Source organism: Schistocerca americana, chromosome 3 (genome assembly GCF_021461395.2).
Source record: "Schistocerca americana isolate TAMUIC-IGC-003095 chromosome 3, iqSchAmer2.1, whole genome shotgun sequence".
Lineage (NCBI taxonomy): Eukaryota > Metazoa > Arthropoda > Insecta > Orthoptera > Acrididae > Schistocerca > Schistocerca americana.
The window spans coordinates 981,910,069-981,915,229 of record NC_060121.1 but is presented as its reverse complement, the minus strand read 5'-3'; the positions used below and the strand labels follow the sequence as shown (position 1 = coordinate 981,915,229).

The 5,161-nt window shown below is 46.4% G+C and overlaps 1 pseudogene; it reads left to right on the top strand.

Moving 5' to 3' along the window:
• The first annotated feature begins 306 nt into the window (after nucleotides 1-306).
• On the top strand, nucleotides 307-424 carry LOC124607913 (annotated as a pseudogene).
• The last annotated feature ends 4,737 nt before the right edge of the window (nucleotides 425-5,161 follow it).

Sequence of the window (5,161 nt, the reverse complement as noted above, 5' to 3'; positions counted from 1 at the left end):
GTACTATAATACCGCCCTCAAACTGCTCAGAAAATGTGAGATACAACCAGGGTGTGGAAGTGTTATTAAGTCCGCCGAACAGCCTCGACATCACGTCCAACAATTATTGCCTGTTTGGTCCGTCACAAAGACCGTTTACGTGTCATCATGCTCGAAGGTGACAACGCGCTCATCCAAGATGTATAAGAGAGATTAGTCACCAAGGCCAAGAATTATTCAATACCTGAATTACAGAGCTTACAGAAGGATCAGATGGGTGAGTAAATGTTGGTGGTGATAACATTAAAAAGTAGCTTTAGTTTCAGTGGCAACGGCCTTTCCGCAGTGGATACACCGGTTCCCGTGAGATCACCTAAGTTAAGCGCTGTCGGGCGTGGTCTGCACTTGGATGGGTGACCATCTGGGCCGCCATGCGCTGTTGCCATTTTTCGGGGTGCACTCAGCCTCGTGATGTCAATTGAGGAGCTACTCGACCGAACAGTAGCGGCTTCGGTCAACAATACCATCATAACGACCGGGAGAGCGGTGTGCTGACCACACGCCCCTCCTATCCGCATCCTCCACTGAGGATGACACGGCGGTCGGATGGTCCCGGTAGGCCGCTCGTGGCCTGACGACGGAGTGGTTTTTAGTTTCATTGTCAGTGACTTTGTTTCGCGGCATTAACTACTGGACGTCCCACAAAATTACACACGACAGACACCATAATTTCAGAATTAGCCGATTTTTTAATGCGCCCCGTACAAGCCCGTCCGTGCTTGTCAGAACTGTTCATTAGGAGCTGCGATGGAAACGGACGTGCGACGACAGCCGAGCCTTAATTAACGGGAGCCATCGCTCACACCTTCCCATCCGTCATCCTTCGAGCTAATTTCGGGTGTCAAATTCAAAAGGGAGTGATATAGTAGCTAAATGGAAACGTCATGATGTAATTACAATCCAATGTTGGCCAGGGAGCCCAAAAGATTGGACAGGCGAGGCCAGTAAATTGCTTTCGACATGTTGTTTATTTGGACTGGCAAGCTTCCCCAGAAATCGTAACTACAGCCTTACGATTATCGCGAAATGTATACACTGTGCTACTTAGGTGACTTACAGAGTACAAAAAAACTACATCTGCACCGAGTGATCAACGCACTTCACAGTAGTGAATACGTCGCCGATCTATATCTACAATTACATTTACACTCCGCAAGCCACCCAACGGTGTGTGGCGGAGGTCATTTTACGTGCCACTGTCATTACCTCCCTTTCCTGTTCCTGTCGCGTATGGTTCGCGGGAAGAACGACTGTCTGAAAGCCTCCGTGCGCGCTCGAATCTCTCTAATTTTACATTCGTGATCTCCTCGGGAGGTATAAGTAGGGGGAAGCAATACATTCCATACCTCATCCAGAAACGAACCCTCTCGAAACCTGGACAGCAAGCTACACCGCGATGCAGACCGCCTCTCTTGCAGAGTCTGCCACTTGAGCTTGCTAAACATCTCCGTAACGCTATCACGCTTACCAAATAACCCTGTGACGAAACGCGCCGCTCTTCTTTGGATCTTCTCCATCTCCGCTGTCAACCCGACCTGATACGGATCCCACACTGATGAACAATACTCAAGTATAGGCCGAACGAGTCTTTTGTAAGCCACTTCCTTTGTTGATGGACTACATTTTCTAAGGACTCTCCCAATGAATCTCAACCTGGCACCCGCCTTACCAACAATTAATTTTATATGATCATTCCACTTCAAATCGTTCCGCACGCATACTCCCAGATATTTTACAGAAGTAACTGCTACCAGTGTTTGTTCCGCTATCATATAATCATACAATAAAGGATCCTTCTTTCTATGTATTCGCAATACATTACATTTGTCTATGTTAAGGGTCAGTTGCCACTCCCTGCACCAAGTGCCTATCCGCTGCAGATCTTCCTGCATTTCGCTGCAATTTTCTAATACTGCAACGTCTCTGTATACTACAGCATCATGCGCGAAAAGCCGCACAGAACTTCCGACACTATCTAGTAGGTCATTTATATATATTGTGCCGGGTTCGATTCCCGGCGAGGTCAGGGATGTTTTCTGCCTCGTGATGACTGGGTTTTGTGTGATGTCCTTAGGTTAGTTAGGTTTAAGTTCTAGGGGATTGATGACCATAGATGTTAAGTCCCATAGTGCTCAGAACCATATATATTGTGAAAAGCAATGGTCCCATAACACTCCCCTGTGGCACGCCAGAGGTTACTTTAACGTCTGTAGACATCTTTCCGTTGAGAACAACATGCTGTGTTCTGTTTGCTAAAAACTCTTCAATCCAGCCACACAGCTGGTCTCATATTCCGTAGGCTCTTACTTTGTTTATCAGGCGACAGTGCGGAATTGTATCGAACACCTTCCGGAAGTCAAAGAAAATAGCATCTACCTGGGAGCCTGTATCTAATATTTTCTAGGTCTCATGAAGAAATAAAGTGAGTTGGGTCTCACACGATTGCTGTTTCCGGAATCCATGTTGATTCCTACAGAGTAGATTCTGGGTCTCCAGAAATGACATGATACGCGAGCAAAAAACACGTTCTAAAATTCTACAACAGATCGATGTCAGAGATATAGGCCTATAGTTTTGCCGGAGTGGCCGTGCGTTTCGAGGCGCTATAGTCTGGAACCGAGCGACCGCTACGTCGCAGGTTCGAATCCTGCCTCGTGCATGGATGTGTGTGATGTCCTTAGGTTAGTTAGGTTTAATTAGTTCTAAGTTCTAGGCGACTGAAGTTAGAAGTTAAGTCGCATAGTGCTCAGAGCCATTTGAACCATTTTTTATAGTTTTGCGCATCTGCTCGTCGGCCCTTCTTGAAAACTGGAACTACCTGTGCTCTTTTCCAATCATTTGGAACCTTCCGTTTCTCTAGAGACTTGCGGTACACGGCTGTTAGAAGGGGGGCAAGTTCTTTTGCGTACTCTGTGTAGAATCGAATTGGTATCCCGTCAGGTCAAGTGGACTTCCCTTTGTTGAGTGATATCAGTTGCTTTTCTATTCCTTGGACACTTATTTCGATGTCAGCCATTTTTTCTCTCGTGCGAGGATTTAGAGAAGGAACTGCAGTGCGGTATTTCTCTGTGAAACAGCTTTGGTTCAAAATGGTTCAAATGGCTCTGAGCACTATGGGACTGAACATCTGTGGTCATCAGTCTCCTAGAACTTAGAACTACTTAAACCTAGCTAACCTAAGGATATAACACACATCCATGCCCGAGGTAGGATTCGAACCTGCGACCGTAGCGGTCACGCGGTTCCAGACTGAAGCGCCTAGAACAGCAAGGCCACACCGGCCGGCCAAACAGCTTTGGAAAAAGGTGTTTAGTATTTCAGTTTTACGTGTGTCATCCTCTGTTTCAATGCCATCATCATCCCGGAGTGTCTGGATATGCTGTTTCGATCCACTTACTGATTTACCGTAAGAGCAGAACTTCCTAGGATTTTCTGTCAAGTCGGAACATAGAATTTTACTTTCGAATTCACTGAACGCTTCACGCATAGCCCTCCTTACGCTAACTTTGACATCGTTTAGCTTCTGTTTGTCTGAGAGGTTTTGGCTGCGTTTAAATTTGCAGTGAAGCTCTCTTTGCTTTCGCAGTAGTTTCATAACTTTGTTGTTGAACCACGGTGGGTTTTTCCCGTCCTTCACAGTTTTACTCGGCACATACCTGTCTAAAACGCATTTTACGATTGGCTTGAGCTTTTTCCATAAACGCTCAACATTGTCAGTGTCGGAACAGAAATTTTCGTTTTGATCTGTTAGGTAGTCTGAAATCTGCCTCCTATTACTCTTGCTAAACAGATAAACCTTCCTCCCTTTTTTTATATTCCTATTTACTTCCACATTCAGGGATTCTTCAAAGGCCTTATGATCACCGATTCCCTGTTTTGCACTTACAGAGTCGAAAAGTTCGGGTCTGTTTGTTATCAGTAGGTCCAAGATGTTATCTAAACGAGTCGGTTCTCTGTTTAATTGCTCGAAGTAATTTTCGGATAGTGCACTCTGCATAATGTCACTCGATGCTCTGTCCCAACCATCCGTCCTAAACATCTGAGTGTCCCAGTCTATATGTGGTAAATTTAAATCTTCACCTAAGACTATAACATGCTGAGGAAATTTATGTGAAATGTATTCCAGATTTTCTCTCAGTTGTTCTGCCACTAATGCTTCTGAGTAGGGAGGTCGGTAAAGGAGGCAATTATTAACCTAGCTCGGTTGTTGAGTATAACCTCCACCCATAATAATTCACAGGAACTATCCACTTCTACTTCACTACAGGATAAACTACTACTAACAGCGACGAACACTCCACCACCGGTTGCATGCTATCTATCCTTTCTAAACACCGCCTGTACCTTTGTAAAAATTTCGGCAGAATTTATCTCTGGCTTCAGCCAGCTTTCCATACCTATAACGATTTCAGCTTCGGTGCTTTCTATCAGCGCTTGAAGTTCCGGTACTTTACCAACGCAGCTCCGACAGTTTACAATTAGAATACCGATTGCTGCTTGGCTCCCGCATGTCCTGACTTTGCCCCGCACCCGTTGAGGCTGTTGCCCTTTCTGTACTCGCCCAAGGCCATCTAACCTAAAAAACCGCCCAGCCCACGCCACACAACCCCTGCTAGCCGTGTAGCCGCTTGTTGCGTCTAGTGGACTCCTGACCTATCCAGCGGAACCCGAAACCCTACCTCCCTATGGCGCAAGTCGAGGAATCTGCAGCCCACACGGTCGCAGAACCGTCTCAGCCTCTGATTCAGACCCTCCACTCGGCTCTGTACCAAAGGTCCGCAGTCAGTCCTGTCGACGATGCTGCAGATGGTGAGCGATGTTTTCATCCCACTAGCGTGACTGTAGAACGGCGGGAGGACAATGTACGGCGTGTCGAATCGCATTACTTGCTGAGGTAATCATCTGAACGCAGGTGGACTTACGAGCAGGCGATGAGAATACCACCTATCAAGTAGCAAAATTCTCTCCCAACAGCCTCAGTAGCACCCGTCGATTGCGGTTGACTCAAAGCCTGAGGACGAAGTTTCCCTCAGGAGGGTGTGCGAGTTATCTAAAGACAAAGAGAATCAGCCAGTGATCTGTCTGAAGCGCAGTGTGTCACGGAGTAGAAAAGGAAGATTAG